A 21,349-nucleotide genomic window follows, 5' to 3' on the forward strand; every position below is an offset into this window, starting at 1 on the left:
ATAGTTGAGGGTTCGGTGACCCCTCCTCAAGGGGGAGGTACTGTTGTGAGTTCATTTTCCCCTTCATTACTGAGGCCCGAGGAACTCCCTCTTCTGGTAAAGAAAGGTAGTGAGCCTGATTGTCAAACACCTGAGGCTGATGATTGTGACTGGCTGAGTGGAGTTACGGACTGGATATAATGCTGCCGACGCCCTTCTGCCCTGCGGGTGATTTCTCTGTGGGATCCTTGGAGACCAGTCTAAATTCCTGCTCCTCCAAAGCTAAGTTTGCTGCTCGCCCTTTTGCTTTTGTGCTTTGACTTTGTTTTTGCTTTGTTTTTCTGGATTTCTGCCATTCCCTGCTGGGGTGTGCTGAATTCATTTAGCTCTGTCTTCTGAAAATACCTGAGTGCTGATTCAGTTTTTGAAGCCTAGCTGCTTCAGGGCCTTTTTTATATCAGCTGGTTGGCTTATGTCTTTGATAGGGTTTTGGCAGATTGCAGACAGCAGCCTTCCTGTCCGTTCCTATCTAGGTAGTTTTGGGGCCCCGTCTTTGCTCAGTCTATCTTTCTGTCTGTTAGTATTTTCATCTTGCTTCACCGTCATTATATGTTGGGGGCTGCCTATTGCTTTGGGGTCTGCTCTGGGGCAGTTTAGATTTCCCCTTTCTTTCTTTAGGCCTATGCATTTCTCCGGCTGTGATCGAGGGGTCTAGGGCATCGTACGGCTACTGCTAGTTGTGTTGATAGGTTCAGGGGTCTGCAATCTGATAGTTGCCAACTTCTCTGGTTTTCTGGACTTAGCTTGTATTTCTGCTTTTGCCTCCTACGGTGACTCATTCATAACATGTGTGTGTGTGAGCTGTGTGTGTGAGCTGTGTGAGCATGAGCTGTGTGATTTCTGTGATACATGTGTGTGTGTGTGATACGTGTGAGCTGTGTGATCGTGAGCTGTGTGTGAACTGTGATACATGCGTGTGTGATACGTGTGAGCTGTGTGTGTGAGTTGTGTGATGCATGTGTGAGCTGTGTGAGATACGTGTGTGAGCTACTTGTATGTGTGTGTGTGAGAGCTGTGATACATGCGTGTGTGAGTGTGAGCTGTGTGAGCTACTTGAGTGTGTGAGTTGTGTGATACATATGTGTGTGATACGTCTGAGCTGTGTGTGATCGTGAGCTGTGTGTGAACTGTGTGATACGTGTGAGCATGAGCTGTGTGTGAACTGTGTGTGTGAGCTGTGTGATACGTGTGTGTGAGTTACGTGTGTGTGTGAGGTTGTGTGTGTGAGCTACTTGTGTGTGAGCTGTGATACAGTGTGTGTGATACGTGTGAGCTGTGTGTGTGTGAGCTAGTTGCGTGAGATGTGTGATACGTGTGTGTGTGAGCTAAAGGAAAAGTTGGCACAACCTGCCAGTGTTCTACGATTTGGGTGAGGACATTCATTGTATATGGGCTGGTGAATTTTTTTTTGTGCCAGGGCTGCTTTTTGGTCTCAGTCCAGCCCTGCCTGGAATGCCTCTCTTCTAGATGTTCCTAGAGCTCTCACTTGTATGACAGACAGCTGTAGCCTGCTCGGGGACCTCCTGGATCCCGGCTCTCTATTCAGTTGCTGTTGTGTCCTAAGTCTTGGATGGGAGTAGTGCATTTTCAGCCAACTACTCCATAAGTGTCCACACAACCTCGGGGGCCAGGCCCCGGCCTTGCGCTGAGAACCTATAGGCAGGGTTCCTATCCAACCCACTCCTCCTCTCTGTTCTCTTCTCTTTCGTTCCGTACTTGACTTCTCTTCTATGGAAATGCAGGTCACCGTCTACGTCTTTCACTCCTTCTCTCCTTCTCTCTCTCTCTTCCTGTGCCAGCTGACTCCGATCACCAAGGCAGCTGCAGCACTCCTCCTCAGACCAGTCCTCAGACTCTCCTGACTGACTGTCTTCCTCTCCCAGCCTGCTCTGAGGCCCTCTCTCTCTCACTCCTGTCTGAGTGACTGACTGACCGACTACTTACTTCCTGCCTTTCCCCTTCTTTATACCTAACTCCACCCACCTCCCAGCACATCTCGTGTTACGAAGCAGGGTTCCACGAAAGGCGCTCTGCTACACCCTGAGCCTAAAGCTTCAATGTGGCCCTGCTGAACTATCCTGTGTGTGGGATGCAGGTGTTGGAGTGTGGCAAGGAGTTCCCACCTTACCTTAGGAGAAGGTGCAGTACCTCTGTGGCGACTGAGCCTCACAGGCGCCACATACCCCCCCCCGTTAAACACAGCACGTCTGCGGGCTGCAAGGCAAACAAAGTTACAAACAGGAACATACAAAAATTTTGTAATGTATTAACAAACTTTACTTATGCTAAGCTTCCTAATATAGGAGGTACTCATCTTAAACGTTACAAACATTCCTATCAAAATCCTAAGTTCAGGACTGTGCAAACATTTCTTAATTCTAAGTGCAATCCTTAATTCAAAGTGCTATTTCCTGTAACACATTTCTTTATTTTCTTTATTACTTTCAATTTACTTCACATTGTTCTCTCATTCTACTAGACGCAAGACGCTGACCGCATATACCTGGTCCGTCACCTGTCTCTATCTTTCCTTTATTCACATTGCTATCAGACATTCTTAATTCTCTATAAAAGCCATTTCTCAATTATCAACATTCTTGTAAAACACATTATCAAATACTTTTCAATAAAACATTTCAAAGATTCTTGTAAGTGCTGGACACCGCTGCCAGCCGGGATTTCTTGCAGTGTTCGTTGAGGTAGATATCATTCTTCAAAAAGTGTCCATTCAAAAACACTATCTTCGCAAAGTGTCTATATATGTAAAACCAAGAAAGAGCAACTAAAGAGGCACAAACTATGTACATGAATGTTTTGGATCATACAGCGTTCATGATCTCCTCAGTTCCAACGTAGAAAAACAACGCTGCCAATCAAAAACTAGGCAACATGATGCAAAAATAGAAAAAGGCACAACTGGTGCAACAAAACCCTCCTGGGTAACGAGATTACAGAATTTTCTTTTTAGTGCTGGTGATCCCCTCCTGGGGTTCTGGAACTGGTACTGGAACCATATTCAAAGTATTCGTTGGTAGCGTTTAGATACTCTTCCTCCCATGGTGTCAAATCGGTGAATTTCAACTTAGGCTGCCAGGTTGGCATTGGTACTGGGGCAGCTGGTTGCTCAGGAACTGGTACAGAAACAGTTTGGATGGCAGCTGTGGGTGGAGGAGCAGCAACAGGTCGCTTCGGCTTGTACCTTTCAAGGAGTTCTGCTGGAATGCGGCATACATTCAGGGCATACCACCCCCTGAGCCCCTCATGTCTAGTAAAGGTCACATATTCTCCAGGCCGCAAATCTCTGTCAGGATGTCCCTTTGGCAGATGTGACTCAACGTCCCTCCGACTAAAGAGCAAGTCGCTGATCCTTTTGGGGTCTGCTATGAATCCAAAACCCCTCACCTGGTTCACGTTCAGGACCTGTCCCCATCCAGCTGCATCTCGGGAGCCAAAGTGACAGGCACGGACTCTCTCCTTTCGATCCCTGTCAGGGCCCAGCACTGCCATCTTCCTCTGTTCCCTCTCCCGGTATTCAGCGGCCAGTTGCCGGAAGATAGCCCGAAAGCCGGCTTCATTATCCTTTTCCTCCTTCCGGGGCCTGCTCTCACCCACTGTGGCTCGCGATACCACCGCTAGGGGTTCAGATGTTTCCCCCTCGGGACTAGCATCCCGGTCCCAGACGAGGTCCAACACGACCTGTCCCGCCGCCACTACAGGCGCGCACCCCAGAGCCTTCCCATGTGCAGGGGCTGCAGTCATACCTGGGACCTCCTGGTGGTGCTCCGGTTCCGTTACAGGCCCGAGGAGGTGGGGCGTTGCGGGGACATCTACCGGAATGGTGGATCCGGGTGCTGGCGGTGGTGGAGTAGATGGCGGCTCCGGGTCCACGGGGTGTTATGAACGGGTCGCCGAGGAGGAAATAAAAAACAACACAAGCTAAGTCTCAGAAAACCAAAGAGGTTGGTAACTATTCAGACTGCAGACCCCTGATCCTAACACGCAGCTAGCAGCAGTTGTGGAGCGTTCCTACGGTGGTCCTAGACGCCTCGTCACAACCGGAGAGCTAAATAAGCCTAAAGCAGGAAAAGAGGAAAACTAACTGCCCCAGAGCAGACCCCAAAGGAAAGACAGCCCCCCACATGTATTGACGTTGAAACAAGATGAAAACACAAACAAAGGCAGGAAAATAGACTGAGCAAACGATGGGGCCAAACTAACTAGAAAGGACAGGAAAGGAAAGACACTGTCTGCAATCTGCCAAAAGCCCTACCAAAATGTCCAACACAACTGATAGCAAAATTAACCCTGAAGTCACTAGACTTCTCCCACTATATCTGCACTATGAAATATTCTGAGACAGAGCAAAAATACGCCAATCTAAAAAGGGACAAAGAAAGGCAATTTGGCAAATACAGATAAATAAGAGTGGAAATTCAGCACAGCCCAGCCGGGCTGGCTGACCACACAAAAACTGAATTGATCAACAAGAGCAAGTGTGAACATTAGCAAAAACAAACTTAACTTGAGAAGACTGGAACAGAGCTGAGTCCAAGACCTGAGAAGCAGACTGAATCACCAGCACTAGGATAGGGCGTCGGCTGACTTATATCCAGTCTGATACTCCAGAGATCCAATCGTTATCTTCCTCACTAGGTGGCAGATGACTACCAATTAAACCAACCTCATTACCTCCTGTCACCACCAGAGGGAGAACGGAAGGGGAACTCTCAACTGGTGGAGCAGAAAATGAGCTCATAACAGTACCCCCCCCTGAGGAGGGGTCACCGAACCCTCATCCATGCCACCAGGCCGATCAGGATGGGCCCGGTGAAAAGCACAAACCAATTTATTGGCATGAATATCAGAGGCAGAGACCCAAGAATTATCCTCCTGACCATAACCCTTCCATTTGACCAAATACTGGAGTCTCCGTCTAACCAAACGAGAATCCAATATTTTCTCTACCTCATATTCCATATTGCATTTAACCAACACAGGGTCAGGAGGTGCCGCCACAGGAACTACTGGCTCAACAAACCTCTTCAACAGTGATTTGTGAAATACGTTATGGATTTTGAACGTAACTGGAAGAGCCAATCGAAAAGAAACAGGATTAAGAATCTCCAAAATCCTATAAGGTCCAATAAATCTTGGCTTAAATTTTGGAGATGCAACCTTCATAGGAATATTCGTAGACGACAACCAAACCATATCACCCACTTTAAACTGGGGACCAATGGTCCTATGCAGGTTGGAAAAATGCTGGGCCTTTTCCTGAGAGAGTGACAATTTATGCACCACTTGGTCCCATATCTGCTGCATTCTCACAACCACAGTGTCCACACCTGGTCAGGACGAAGATTCCACTTGCCCTGAAGAGAATCGAGGATGAAACCCAAAATTACAGAAAAAGGGTGACATCAAAGTGGCAGAACTAGCTCTATTGTTCAGCGCAAATTCAGCCAAGGGCAAAAATGAGACCCAATCATCTTGATCAGCAGATATAAAACATCTTAAATAAGACTTCAGGGTCTGGTTTGTTCTCTCAGTCTGCACATTGGTCTGGGGATGAAACGCGGAGGAGAAGGATAACTGAATTCCCAGATTGGAACAAAAGGCTTTCCAAAATCTGGAAACAAACTGGACCCCTCTATCGGACACAATGTTCCCAGGAATCCCGTGTAACCGAACCACCTGTTGTAAAAACAAGGGTACCAACTCAGCGGAAGATGGCAACTTTGGGAGTGATACAAGATGGACCATCTTCGAAAATCTATCACAAATTACCCAGATAACAGTCATTCTCTGAGAGACAGGAAGATCAGAAATAAAATCCATTGAGATATGGGTCCATGGCCTCTTGGGTACCGGCAGGGGCATCAGCAACCCACTAGAACGAGAACAGGGTTTCGACCGAGAACAAGTCCCACAGGACTGTACAAAATTCCTGACATCACGAGATAAGGCAGGCCACCAAAATGACCGACTCACCAAATCTCTGGTACCAAAAATACCTGGATGACCAGCCAATGCGGAGCAATGGACTTCAGACATCACTCTTTCTCCACTGATCAGGAACATACAATCTTCCCATAGGGCAACGCTCAGGTTTATCCTCCTGAAATTCCTCCAGGGCACGTCTCAAATCGGGCGAAATGGCAGAAAGAACTAACCCCTCACCTAGGATAGTAGTAGGCTCGGTCACATTAAGAGAATCAGCAAAGAAACTCCTAGAAAGGGCGTCTGCCTTAACATTCTTAGTGCCCGGAAGAAAAGAGACCACAAAATTAAACCGCGTGAAAAACAAGACCCATCTAGCCTGTCTAGGATTCAAGCGTTTGGCCGACTCCAGATAAGTCAGATTCTTATGATCGGTGAGGACCACAAATTGATGTCTAGCTCCCTCCAACCAATGTCTCCACTCCTCAAATGCCCATTTCATGGCCAACAATTCCCGATTCCCCACGTCATAGTTGCGTTCAGATGGGGAGAACTTTCGAGAAAAGAAGGCACAGGGATTCATCTTAGAAGTCACAGGATCTTTTTGGGACAAAACAGCTCCTGCACCAATCTCAGAAGCGCCTACCTCCACTTGAAATGGAAGTGAGACATCAGGTTGCCTCAAAACTGGAGCTGAAGTAAATCTCCGCTTAAGCTCCTGAAATGCTGAGACAGCCTCAGGAGACCAATTCAGCACATCAGCGCCCTTCTTGGTCAGATCAGTCAGCGGTTTGACAATACTAGAAAAATTACCTATAAATTTACGATAGAAATTAGCAAAACCCAAAAACTTCTGAAGAACTTAAAAGAAGTAGGCTGAACCCAATTATAAATGGCTTGTACCTTGGCCGGGTCCATTTCAATAGTTGATGGAGATAAGATAAATCCCAAAAATGAAATCCTCTGTACACCAAAGAGACATTTCGATCCCTTAACAAACAGGGAATTCTCCCTCAAAATCCGAAACACAGTCTGGACATGTTCCACATGGAAATCCCAATCACTAGAAAAGATCAAAATATCATCCAGATAGATGATCAAAAACTTATCCACAAAGTCTCGGAAAATATCATTCATAAAACTGAGGTTCATTCTCCGCCAAAGGAGTAGCATCAATACCCCTCAAAGGAATAGGCGTCTGCAGAGGTGTCATGGACAAACCACAACATTTAGCAAAGTCCAAATCCATCAGATTCAGAGCTGCTCCTGAATCCACAAAAGCCTTAGTGGAAAACGTGGACAAGGAGCAGATCAGAGAAATTGTCAAAAGGAACTTAGGTTGTACACTGCCCACAGCAAATGTGTGTGCAAAACGTTTCTCTCGTTTAGGGCAGACAGAAATAGTATGAGAGACGTCTCCACAGAAAAAACACAGCTTATTACGCCTTCTAATCGCCTGACGTTGCGCCCTACACAAAACCCCATCACATTGCATAGGTTCTGACATTTGTTCAAAAAGTGGCAGCGCCTCCCGTGTAGTTTTACGTGCACGTAAACGCCGATCAACTTGAATGGCTAATGACATAGAGCCATCCAGACCAGAGGGAACAGGAAATCCCACCATAACATCTTTTACGGTCTCTGATAAACCTTTCTGAAAGAGGACTGCCAATGCACTATCATTCCATGTAGTAAGGACCGCCCACTTTCGGAATTTTTGACAGTATAACTCTGCAAGATCCTGACCCTGGTTTAATACCAACAGGGTTCTCTCACCTTGATCAACGGCATTAGGTTCATCATACAACAACCCCAAGGCCTGAAAAAATGCATCCACATTAGTCAGAATAGGATTTTCAGGTGTCAGAGAAAACGCCCAATCCTGGGGATCACCGCACAGCAAGGAGATGACAATTTTAACCTGCTGCACAAAGCTCCCCGATGAGTTAGGCTTCAAGGCAAGAAATAATTTACAATTATTCTTAAAATTCAGAAATTTAGACCGATCCCCAAAAAACACATCAGGAGTAGGGATCTTAGGTTCAGCAGCATGTGACTGAATGAGGTAGGTGGAAATTCCCTGTACTTCAGCAGCAAGTTGCTCCACACGATCAGACAATTGCTTAATCTCCATTAGGTAAAAACAAAACAAAAAAAAATCCTCAAAAAAAGAGGAAAAAATAAATAAAAAAAAAAATTCTGACACTTTTTTTTTCCCCTTTTTTTTTTTTTTTTTTTTTTTTTTTAAACAACTTCTTCCTGCTTTTGAGTACCCTAGAATCTGCGGTATGGCTGGTGATTCTGTTATGAATGGGTCGCCGAGGAGGAAATAAAAAACAACACAATCTAAGTCTCAGAAAACCAAAGAGGTTGGTAAGTATGCAGACTGCAGACCCCTGATCCCAACATGCAACTAGCAGCAGTTGTGGAGCATTCCTACGGTGGTCCTAGATGCCTCATCACAACCGGAGAGCTAAATAAGCCTAAAGCAGGAAAAGAGGAAAAATAACTGCCCCAGAGCAGACCCCAAAGGAAAGCCAGCCCCCCACTTGTATTGACGGTGAAACAAGATGAAAACACAAACAAAGGCAGGAAAATAGACTGAGCAAACGATGGGGCCAAACTAACTAGAAAGGACAGGAAAGGAAAGACACTGTCTGCAATCTGCCAAAAGCCCTACCAAAATGTCCAACACAACTGATAGCAAAATTAACCCTGAAGTCACTAGACTTCTCCCACTATATCTGCACTATGAAATATTCTGAGACAGAGCAAAAAGAGGCCAATCTAATAAGGGACAAAAAAAGGCAATTTGGCAAATACAGATAAATAAGAGTGGAAATTCAGTACAGCCCAGTCGGGCTGGCTGACCACGCAAAAAACTGAATTGACCAACAAGAGCAAGTGTGAACATTAGCAAAAACAAACTTAACTTGAGAAGACTGGAACAGAGCTGAGTCCAAGACCTGAGAAGCAGACTGAATCACCAGCACCAGGATAGGGCGTCGGCTGACTTATATCCAGTCTGATACTCCAGAGATCCAATCGTTATCTTCCTCACCAGGTGGCAGATCACTACCAACTAAACCAACCTCACTACCTCCTGTCACCACCAGAGGGAGAACGGAAGGGGAACTCTCAACTGGTGGAGCAGAAAATGAGCTCATAACAGCGGGAGCTTCGGTCGGGACCTGCGCAGCCGCAACAGGTCCGGGCGGGAGCACGATCTCAGCTCCCGGGTCCTCCGATAACTTTTTCTTCGGACAAGCGGCACTCAGCTGCACGGACAATGTGGAGGTGAAGATCAGCGCTGCCGGAGTGCAGTCCGGTGCAGCGACGGCAGGTACCAATGGAGCGGGTACCGCAGGCACAGGCCTCTCTGTGATGCGCTGCCGCTTCAGCTCTTCCAAGGCCTCCTGCCTCAGCCGCAGACGGGTGGTCACTTCGGTGATTTCGTCTTCCAATTGCTGGCAGTTCTTTCCGGAATCAGGATTGGAGCCGTCAGCCATGGCGCCGGGGGTATTCAGTTCCCCGCGCTCCGCAGGCCTCCTTCCCTCTCTTCCCAAAATGGTGTTCTGGCGTTCTTCGTGACTCAGCCCATCTCCCGCCACTGGCTTCTTCTGCCCCTCCTTCCGGGGGCGGCGCCTTCTTCCCGCGCCTCCATACCAAGCCAGTATACGAACCCCTCGGGGGGCGGGCCATGTCGCTGTCACGTAGTAATACAGGCATGGAAGGCCCAATACTCTTCGCGGTCTTTTCTTAGGACCTCCCATTTCTTCACGCCCTTCTTCTCCGCACCAGCGGCCATTTTTAGGATTCATGCCACAGTCTATTAAATTTGGTCTTCTACACATTTTCAAAAATTCAAAGTCCAACAAATCGTAGGCGCACAGAACCCGATGGTATCGAGTCTCGTCATCCTGTTCGTGACGCCAAAATTGGGTCGCCCTCACGTCCCAGGGCTGTGGGGTACTCGGTACCGGGCCGGTGTTAGGGGGATATGTCACAGCAGCGGTGACCCGGTCCGTGGCCCTGGGCGCCCAATATCAATGGTGGTTTATGATGTAGTGTATATGGATAGTTTGTGATGCCACCTGTGGTGTTCGGCAAATATGATGTTAGGCCGACGCTGCATGCAGACCCTCTGGGACTGATGGTGTGTGCAGCATAGATGGTAAAGCTCCCCACAGGTGGAGCTGTAGTCCCAGGGCAGTGTAGATGCTGGTACCCAGATGTAGCAGAGCTCAGTGTGTCGGCGCAGAATGAATGGAGGACACCTGCAGTTGTAGTTCCAAGGCTTTACTCTAAGTTCTTAGTGCACACAGGTGCCCGCCTCAGTGCCGTGTCCTCTGGGGCAGAGACTCAACCAACCTCCAGTCAAGATAGGGCTCTCCTTGCCAACACTCCGCCAACATGTGCCTTCCTAAACGACTCCACCAATGCGCCTTTAAGTGCAAAGCACTCCAGTACTTAGTTGCCCTGGAATGCCTCTCTTCTAGATGTTCCTAGAGCTCTCACTTGTATGACAGACAGCTGTAGCCTGCTCGGGGACCTCCTGGATCCCAGCTCTCTATTCAGTTGCTGTTGTGTCCCAAGTCTTGGATGGGAGTAGTGCATTTACAGCCAACTACTCCACCGGTGTCTGCTGCAGAACCATAAGTGTCCATACAACCTCGGGGACCGGGCCCCGGCCTTGCGCTGAGAACCTATAGGCAGGGTTCCTATCCAACCCACTCCTCCTCTCTGTTCTCTTCTCTTTCGTTCCGTACTTGACTTCTCTTCTATGGAAATGCAGGTCACCATCTACGTCTCTCACTCCTTCTCTCCTTCTCTCTCTCTCTTCCCGTGCCAGCTGACTCCGATCACCGAGGCAGTTGCAGCACTCCTTCTCTTCAGACCAGTCCTCAGACTCTCCTGACTGACTGTCTTCCTCTCCCAGCCTCCTCTGAGGCCCTCTCTCACTCCTGTCTGAGTGACTGACTGACCGACTACTTACTTCCTGCCTTTCCCCTTCTTTTATACCTAACTCCACCCACCTCCCAGCGCATCTCGTGTTACGAAGCAGGGTTCCACGAAAGGTGCTCTGCTACACCCTGAGCCTAACGCTGCAATGTGGCCCTGCTGAACTATCCTGTGTGTGGGATGCAGGTGTTGGAGTGTGGCAAGGAGTTCCCACCTTACTTGGATGGTGGGGCACTACACCTTAGGAGAAGGTGCAGTACCTCTGTGGCGACTGAGCCTCAGGGGCGCCACACATGCATACCAGGATAGGAATGAGGGGTGCCATGCGTACCAGGATAGGAGGGTGGCAGCACATACCAGGATGGGAGACCATATACCAACTAAAATGCTCGCCACCCGGGCATTGAACAGGTTCATAGCTACTTAAATATATTGCCACTCACCCAGTACAAAGCTGTGAAAAAAATGGTAGTTAATGGAAATAGCAAGTATTGCACTCAAACAGTTGATTAACCAAGGAGAGATGGCATGTACCTGAATAGAATTCTCCTGGAGGCTGCAAATAAGAGCAGCAGGAAGTAAAGGGTTAATATGTACATAGAACACATAATTGGGTGAAAATATTAATTGGTCATAAGCAATATGACACGCCGACTTCTGGAGGGCAGGAGCGCTGGTCTCACACTACACCTCGGCATATCGCCGCATCTCCCAGGTCCAACCTTTACTCAGGGCCGGCATTAGGGGCAGGCAGCTGCCTAGGGTCACCGCTCCCCCAGGGGCCCCCAGCCAGTGGTACAGTTCAAAGCAATGATGGGGTATAGAGCGTCAGGTGACGCTCCCTCTCCCATCATTCCCCTCTGACATTGTGTGTGCGCAATGACGTCACTTCATCGCGCACCCGCTGTGCAGCATCGGCACAGGTGGCGGCGGCCGCCATGTTAGAGGTTGCGAGGACCGGGAACAGGTGGCTCTTGATGGGGTATTCTCATCTCTCCGCTTCCCCCTTTAGAAGCTGGTGGGGGTGCGTGGACCGAGCTGCTCAGGGAAGGATGCCGCGGCGTCTCAGCCATGTGGAGGAACCGGGGGTGTACGGGGCCAGCGACAGTGAGGTGGATCTGCTGCCCGTGTGTCGCCATCCTCGGCCTCCAGCCTCTGCGTCCCCCTGTGACACCAGCCCCGTAAATTCCTCCATGCTCTGCCCTTGCTCCCTGCTCTCCCATGCCCCATGTCCTCGTAGGTCCACAGGTCATTGTGCTCCTCCTGGGCACCCGTATGTGCCTTGTCTCTCCTCCCCTGGTCGGCCAATGTTCCCCATCTCCCATGCCCTGAGTCCTCCTGCATCCCCTTGCATTCCCTGCCCCTTGTCCCTGTGTGACCCATCTTCCCTGCTCTCAAGTCTCCCTGCATCCCCTTGTTCTTCCGTCACTCTTGTCCCCTTACGATCCTTTCTCACTGTGTGTCCCCATCTACCCTGTCTTTGTATTCCCTGTGCTCCTTTCTTCCCTGCTCCCAAGTCCCCCCCTCCCCCCACTAGTCCCCATGTGTTCCCTTGTGCCTGTCTCCCTTGTCCCCTTGTGTCAGTCTCCCTTGCCCACTAGTCCTCGTGTGTCCCCTTGTGTCAGTCTCAGTTGCCCACTAGTCCCCGTGTGTCCCCTTGTGCCCTTCTCCCCTGCTTCCTTGTCCTGTGTGTTCCCTTGTGCCTGTCTCACTTGCTCCCTAGCCCCCCTGTGTCACCCTTGTGCGTGTCTCCCCTAGCCCCCTTGTGTCACTTGATTGTGAATTATTTTTTTTTCTTATCATTTGTTGAGGTTGTCTCACTAAAGGTATTCTTTGGGGAGGTCGACTGTATTATATTCTATGGTGGGGCTACATTATATTCTATGGGGAGGTGGGCTGTATTGTATTCTATTGGGGCTACATTATATTCTATGGGGGCTGTATAATATTTATTATATTCTGTGGCAGGTGATTGCATCATACTCTATGAGGGGGCTACATTGTATTCTATGGGAGCTGCATTATATTCTATTGGGGGGCTAGATAAAACTGTATGGGGGGGGCTTCATTATACTCCATGAGGAGACTACATTATATTCTATGTGGGGCTGCAGTATACTATATGAGGAGGGCTACATTGTATTCTATGGATGGGCTACATTATACTATATCAGGGGGGTGCATTATATTCTATGGAGGGGCTGCCTTATATTCTGTGAGGGGCTACCATATATTCTATGGAGGGGCTGCATTATATTCGATGGGGGTTACATTATATTTTACGGCAGGGCTGCATTATACTCTGTGGGATGGATGCATTATACTATATCAAGGACTATGGGGACTACATTATACTATATGAAGAACTAGCTGAAGAGCCCGGCGCTGCCCGGGCATAGTAACTAACTGTGGTTAGTTATAGAAAATTATAATTATCCTCCAGCCCATATACCCATCATATATATTCTCCATCCCATAGTCCCATGCCCATATACCCATCATACATATCCTCCATCCCATAGTCCCGTGCCCATATACCCATCATACATATCCGCCATCTCATAGTCCAGTGCCCATATACCCGTCAAACATATCCTCCATCCCATAGTCCCGTGCCCATACACCCATCACACATCCTCCATCCCATAGTCAACCATTATGACATCATGATGAGCGGCGGCAGGGCTTGCAACCTATGATGACATCAGCGCCGCCATGGCAACCATTGTGACATGAGGGGCAGGGCTTGATACGCACACACTGTTTCCCCAGTATGCAAATAGGGGCATTATGACATCATAATGAGGGGCGGGGCTTGGCACGCGCACACTTTTTCCCCAGTATGTAGATAGGGGCAAAATTGTTTGGTGAATTGGAACGCACGGGGTTAAAATTTCGCTTCACAACATAGCTTAGGACGCTCTTGGGGTCCAGACGTGTGACTGTGCCAAATTTTGTGGCTGTAGCTGCGACGGCGGATGCCTATCCCGGACATACACACATACATACACATATACACACACACACACATACATACATACACAATTTGAGCTTTATATATTAGATTATGGGGTGCATTATACTATAGGAAGTGAATTGTACTACATGGATGATTACGGTGGTGCATTATACTATATGGAGCACTATGAGGAGTGTACTATACTATATGAAGGACTGAGGAGTGTATTATACTGTTTGGAGCACTATGAGGAGTGTATTATACTTTATGGCACACTAAGAAGAGTGTTATGAATGAGTCACCATAGGAGGCAAAAACAGAAATGCTAGCTAAGTCCAGAAAACAAGAGAAGTTGGCAGCTATCGTATTGCAGACCCCTGAACCTATCAACAACAACTAGCAGTAGCCGTGGGGGTTTCCTACGATGCCCTAGACCCCTCGATCACAGCCAGAGAACTGCCTAGCCTAAAGACAGAAAGGGAAATCTAAACTGCCCCAGAGCAGACCCCAAAGCAATAGGCAGCCCCCAACATATAATGACGGTGAAGCAAGAAGAAAAAACACTAACACAGATAGAAAGATAGACTGAGCAAATGATGGGGCCCAAGCTAACTAGATAGGACAAGATAGGAAGGCTGCTGTCTGCAATCCGCGAAAAACCCTATCAAAATAAGAGCCAACAGACTGAAAGGGAAAAGGCCCTGAAGATGCTAGGCTTCAAAAAGACTATGTGAGTACTCAGGTATTTTCTGAAGACAGAGCAAACCGACAAAAAGGAATTCAGCTCACCCCAGCAGGGAATGGCAGAATCCAGAAAAGCAAGGCAAACTAAAACCAAAACACAAATGCAAAAAGGCAAAGCAGAAAACTTAGCTTTTGAGGAGCAGGAATCAGACTGGTCTCCTAGAATTCCACAGAGAAATCACCAGCGAGGCAGAAGGGCGTTGGCTGCCTTATATCCAGTCAGAGATCCCCGTCGCCCAGTCATCCTCTCCCAGCTCAGGTGCTTGGTAATCAGCCTCACTACCTTCCTTCACCAGAAGAGGGAGTTCATCAGACGTCAATGGTGAAGGGGAAAATGAACTCATCAGAAGAGTGTATTATACTATAAGGAGGACTGAGCAGTGTATTTTAATATATGGAGGACTATGGAGTGTATTATACTGTATTGAGGACTATAGTATTCTATATAGAGCTCTGTGAGGGGTGTATTATACTATATTGAGGACTATGGGGAGTATGTGATACTATATGGAGGACTGTGGGGCACATTATATTATATATGGAGGACTATTGGGTGTGCATTTTACAATATGGAGGATTGTGGTGCACATTATAATATATACAGGACTATGGGGTGTATTATACTAAACAGGCAAAATGCTGCCTATTCTTCGAGTAATTGGATTGTTTATGCCGGAACAGAAATCGTTGTTCTCAGCAGCACATCACCAGTGTAAACTGCAGATATGCTGCCGATAACTGAACTCAGCGTATGTAAATACAACCAAAATGCTTCTGTGTGATGTGAAATATGTTAGCATTTGGGGCCTCATTTTAAACTTTTGCCTAAAACCGGCCCTGCCTTTACTGCACCAGCCAGAACGCAGTCACCAGATCCTACGCAGACCATCGGAGGTATTGTGAGTAGCAACACTCACGTACAAGTAGATATCGTGAAATCGCCTTGTACTGTTGAGTGCGCTATTTCGCTGGGCACGAGCCCTCCACTGATTGGAGTAAGTACTTTGAGTAGCTGTCACCGGCCGGGGCAGCTTTCCCCACGGCTATAGATATGGGACTATTTTGTGAATGCAGGTACGGTATATAAAAGCATTAACTATGGACTAAGGATATAATAGGACTTGCAATCTGGGTCTTTTATAAGTATTAGTATGATAAGCATAACAATATAGGTTAATAGCAATAGTACTGGGTCGTCCTCCCAGGGCCGTGGGGTACTCGGTACCGGGCCGGTGTCAGCGGAATGTGTCACAGCAGCAGTGACCCGGTCCGTGGCCCTGGGCGCCCAATTAATGGGGGGGATTGTATGGTGGAATGTAGTTAATGGAATAGTTTGTGACGCCACCTGTGGTGTTCGGCAAGTGAGATGTTAAGCCGACGCTGCAGGCAGATCCTCTGGGACTGGCGGTTTGTTGCAACCAAGATGGTGAAGCTCCCCACAGGAGGAGCTGTAGTCCCAGGGCAGTGTAGGGGTAGAGGAGAGGCGCAGGCGGTGTAGAAGCTGGTACCCAGATGTAGCGGTACTGAGTGTGTTGGTGCAGGAATGAATGGAGGACACCAGGGCTTGTAGTTCCAAAGCTTTACTCAGTCTGTAGTACACACAGGTGCCTGCCTCCGTGCCGTGTCCTCCTGGTCAGGGACTCAGTCAACCTCCAGGTCAGATGGAATGCTCCCTTCCAACACTCCGCCAACATGTGCCTTTCTTAACGTCTCCTCTTATAGCGCCTTTAAGTGAAGTACTCCTAGTACTGAGTTACACTGGAGTTCCTCCTGACAGATGTTCCCAAGAACTCTACTTGTACGGCAGACAGCTGTAGCCTGCTTCAGGGACTCCCTTCTCCTGAGTCCCGGCTCACTATCCAAGTGCTGTTGTGCCCCAAGTCTTAGATGGGATTAGTGCATTTACAGCCTACTACTCCACCGGTGTCTGCTGCAGAACCAAAAGTGTCCATACAACCTCGGGGACTGGGCGCCGGCCTTGCGCTTAGAACCTATAGGCAGGGTGCTTCCTTCCAACCCACATCCTCTCTGTTCTATTCTCCTTCATTCCGTACTAATCTCTCTCTCTTATGGATGCTTAGGTTACAGATCAATGTCCTTCTTCCTCCTTTCCGTTCCCGTGCCAGCTGGCTCAGGTCACTGAGGCAGCTGCAGCACTCCTTCTTCCATCCCTTCTACCAGGGATTCCCACTCCTCTCCGAGTGGCTTCCTTCCCGACTGACCTCCTGTCAGACTGACCTGTCATCCTACACTTTCCCACTCTTTTATGTATCTCAACTCCACCCACCTCCCAGCATGTCCAGTGTTCCAAGCAGGGAACCACCAAAGGTGCTCTGCTACTCTCTAAGCACTGAGCTGCAATGTGGTTGTGCAGAACTACCCTGTTGTGTGGGGTGCGAGTGTTGAAGCATGGAAAGGAGTTCCCACCTTACCTGGATGGTGGGGCACCACACCTTAGGAGAAGGTGCAGTACCTCTGTGGCGACTGAGCCTCAGGGGCGCCACATCTGTGTCAATTAGATAAGTTTGACTTTTCTCAATAGAAGATAATTGGGAGAAGCTGAGCAAGTCATCACAAGACCCTCTGCTCACATCAGCAATTCTGGGGCCATGTTAAGAAGCATTATTATTTATAGGGGCACCAGTAGGGTAGCTAGTGGGTGGCAAACGGTGCTGAGCCGGCTGTCAGTCAGTGCCGTGGTGCTGCTGTAGGAGGTGGATTGACCTATGGACCTGTCTGATGAAGAGGGGAAGGTGAAGGAGATGATGTGTACTATGCTTTATTCTGACTTGTATGTAAATGTGTGGGACAACAGCTAGAATTAGTGGAAGATGGTGTAGTACCAGGTTTTGTCCACAAGATGGGTTCATAGAGTAGTGAGAAAAGGACTTAACAGCAAGTCTTAGGCTAGGGAAACCGCATAGTCATGGTGGGAGGAGTTACGGGACTGAGAAGGGGATTTCCAGAAAGAGGAGATATAAGGAAAGAGAGTCCCAGGGGTAGGGCAGACCCCCAGGAGGAAGAAAAAAGCGGGAAGAGCTAAGGAGAGGACAGAGGAAGGAGAAGCTCCAGGAAGGCAGAAGAGAAAGAGACGGTAACGCGGAGAAGGGGGTGGCCCTGAGAGTACAGCTGCAGGACGGGACCGTAGTGACTAACGGAGGTCTGGGGTACAAGACGGCTGGACACTGAAGAGTGAGTAGGTGTTGCAGCAGGCAGACTCAGACGGGGGAAGCGCTGTGGCCATGGACCTAACGGCAGCCACAGTGAAGGAACCCATGGGTCTTCGCCAAACAGAAGCAGAAGGAAAGTGACAGGTACCCAGGCCAGGGAGCAGTTGTGTCTGCTGTGGATGTCAAGAGGACATCCAATAAAGTTTGGACCTGATTGAACAGATTTCTGGGCCTGTCTCCCGTCTGTTCCGCAGCCGAAAGGGACCACCCCCAGTTGGCCCCTGTACTACACTGCTACAGCCACCACTTTCTATACACAGAGCGGTGACTGATACTGTGCCAGCGCAACCACTATGACTGGAAGAGCAAGGCTGCTGGGAGGAATAAAGTTCATTTCCTCCCTGCAGAGGGGCTCTCAGTGCAGGCGCTGCATGGTGTCAGAACACTATTAACAATTATACTGTGTATTGGAGGAGCAGTGGGAACATCATTCTATATATAGGGGATCACTGGGGGACATCATACTATATGCACAGGGGCTGTGGGATCATCATATGGTGTATAGGGGAGCTGTAAGCTCAACATACTGTATATAGGGGAGTTGTAAATGGGGAACTTAGGGACATAATTAAATGTTAATTGGGCACTTAAACATTATTGTTATACGGGCTCTCAGTATTGTGACCATCAAAGTTGCACATGGAGTATTATTACTTTCTAGGGATAAAATGTGGAGGGCACATACACATGAAATTAATATTTTCTTGGAGGCAATTTTACCATCTAGTGAGCACAAAGGAGGCATTATTACAATGTAAAGGGCACAGTGTTGGCATTACTATGTGGGGCAGTAAGAGGAGCTCTGTTTTTGTACCACACAGAAGGTGCAGTAATGGGGAATCAAATGGCAGCAGCGGCTCAGTATTGGGGTATCAGCAGGATGAGGAGTTTGTGCAGGTTGGGAATACATTTGCACATGGAAACACAAGAATCTATGAGATGAAACTGAAAGGGAGAAGATACAGATTAGATATTAGACAAAACTTTTTGACAGTGAGGGTGATCAATGAGTGGAACAAGCTGCCACGAGAGGTGGTGAGTTCTCCTTCAATGGAGGTCTTCAAACAGAGGCTGGACAGACATCTGTCTGAGATGGTTTAGTGAATCCAGCATTGAGCAGGGGGTTGGACACGAGGATTATGATTCTACATGTGAACAGTGCTGGAAATGTGAGAAGTCAGATGTGTGTTTGTTGTAATCTCTGCAGATGAATTCTGGCTGGAGAAGTAGATATGTCTGTCTGGGCCACATGGAATAGACGGGAAAAGTGAATGACTTCACCTGAAAGAACGTCAGCTGTAAGTCACCATCTATAACTGTACTGTAATCTCTTATATGTTCTGTAGGACTGGTGTCTACCACTATGTGTCAGCATATGGCGGTAATATCAGTGCTGGTCTTTGTATAGAGATTTATTTTCAATAACAGTGTGGTCATCTCCTGAGGTTCCTCTATACGGCCATAGCATGATTACCTAGTTAGTGGCCACAGGGAGACACAGACAGAAAGGGCCCTTGTGCAAGAACAATATATGGGCCCTTTGCAGCCCAAGAGCACCTTCTTTGGAGGTAGATATGGGCGCCCTTACCTCTTGCGCCCATGTGCGGTTGCGCAGTTTGCACCAATGATATGTTCTCCTGTTAGGAGCCCACTCAGATGTTTTGCCCCCCCTGAGCTGATCCCCTAGCTATGCCTCTGCAGAGATTACATCACTTCCGGCGACCTAGGTGAAACGATGGGACATGCGGAAATCTCCTGTGACATCAATGATTGCCAGGTGTCAATGAAAAGGTGCAGTTGGCAATGCTCTGATGCGCATCACATCTCAGGCGTACTGAGCAGACTCCATCTTAGGTATGGGCAAATTAGTAATGGCTATAGGCTAATACCTTTCTAGGCTAAGCATAGACAGAATACAATGGTTAGTGGTATTGTGCATGACCTAATCTAATACCGGCAAAAACTAATGTGTGAATCTTAAAGTGACAAGTAAATATAACTCATGTTCTATATTATGCCATATGTACTTGTAAGCTGATTTATATTGGCCTCACATCCCGGGAACTACATGTAAAAACTCACCGCACATGATGTGGATGGTGTGAGCACGTTAAAGACGATCCCCAGTCATATAAAGGCATGCCACAATTGTATCCCCAATAAGTTGATTATCTGGGGTACTGATATACTGTATGTGTGTATATACACTCACTGGCCACTTTATTAGGTACACCATGTTAGTAAGGGGTTGGACCCCCTTTTGCCTTCAGAACTGCCTCAATTCTTCGTGGCAGAGATTCAACAAGGTGCTGGAAGCATTCCTCAGAGATTTTGGACCATATTGACATGATGGCATCACACAGTTGGCGCAGATTTGTCGGCTGCACATCCCTGATGCGAATCTCCCGTTCCACCACATCCCAAAGATGCTCTATTGGATTGAGATCTGGTGACTGAGGAGGCCATTTGAGTACAGTAAACTCATTGTCATGTTCAAGAAACCAATCTGAGATGATTCGAGCTTTATGACATGGCGCATTATCCTGCTGAAAGTAGCCATCAGATGTTGGGTACATTGTGGTCATAAAGGGATGGACATGGTCAGCAACAATACTCAGGTAGGCTGTGGCGTTGCAACGATGCTCAATTGGTACCAAGGGGCCCAAAGAGTGCCCAGAAAAAATTCCCCACACCATGACACCACCACCACCAGCCTGAACCGTTGATACAAGGCAGGATGGATCCATGCTTTCATGTTGTTTACGCCAAATTCTGACCCTACCATCCGAATGTCGCAGCAGAAATCGAGACTCATCAGACCAGGCAACGTTTTTCCAATCTTCTACTGTCCAATTTCGATGAGCTTGTGCAAATTGTAGCCTCAGTTTCCTGTTCTTAGCTGAGAGGAGTGGTACCCAGTGTGGTCTTCTGCTGCTGTAGCCCATCTGCCTCAAAGTTCGACGCACTGTGCGTTCAGAGATGCTCTTCTGCCTACCTTGGTTGTAACGGGTGGCAATTTGAGTCACTGTTGCCTTTCTATCAGCTCGAACCAGTCTGCCCATTCTCCTCTGACCTCTGGCATCAACATGGCATTTCCGGCCACAGAACTGCCGCTCACTGGATTTTTTTTCTTTTTCGGACCATTCTCTGTAAACCCTAGAGATGGTTGTGTGTGAAAATCCCAGTAGATCAGCAGTTTCTGAAATTCTCAGACCAGCCCTTCTGGCACCAACAATCATGCCACGTTCAAAGGCACTCAAATCACCTTTCTTCCCCATACTGATGCTCGGTTTGAACTGCAGGAGATTGTCTTGACCATGTCTACATGCCTAAATGCACTGAGTTGCCACCATGTGATTGGCTGATTAGAAATTAAGTCTTAACACACAGTTGGACAGGTGTACCTAATAAAGTGGCCAGTGAGTGTACGTGTATGCCTTCTTGATGTTACAATTTAATGATACAAAATATTGTT

At 48.0% G+C, this 21,349-nt stretch overlaps 1 protein-coding gene and 1 long non-coding RNA gene across 7 annotated transcripts in view; one reads left to right on the plus strand and one right to left on the minus strand.

Moving 5' to 3' along the window:
* LOC141069520 (immunoglobulin lambda-1 light chain-like) overlaps positions 1-21,349 on the minus strand; it is a 1,030,357-nt gene that overhangs the window by 846,175 nt on the left and 162,833 nt on the right. The window lies entirely within an intron of this gene.
* Positions 1-21,349, plus strand: part of LOC141069522 (uncharacterized) — a 209,683-nt gene that overhangs the window by 9,900 nt on the left and 178,434 nt on the right. The gene's annotated exons all lie outside the window — the stretch shown is intronic.

This window comes from Dendrobates tinctorius, unplaced genomic scaffold, assembly GCF_039654945.1.
Source record: "Dendrobates tinctorius isolate UK_male_01 unplaced genomic scaffold, ASM3965494v1 ptg000265l, whole genome shotgun sequence".
In the NCBI taxonomy this organism is placed as follows: domain Eukaryota; kingdom Metazoa; phylum Chordata; class Amphibia; order Anura; family Dendrobatidae; genus Dendrobates; species Dendrobates tinctorius.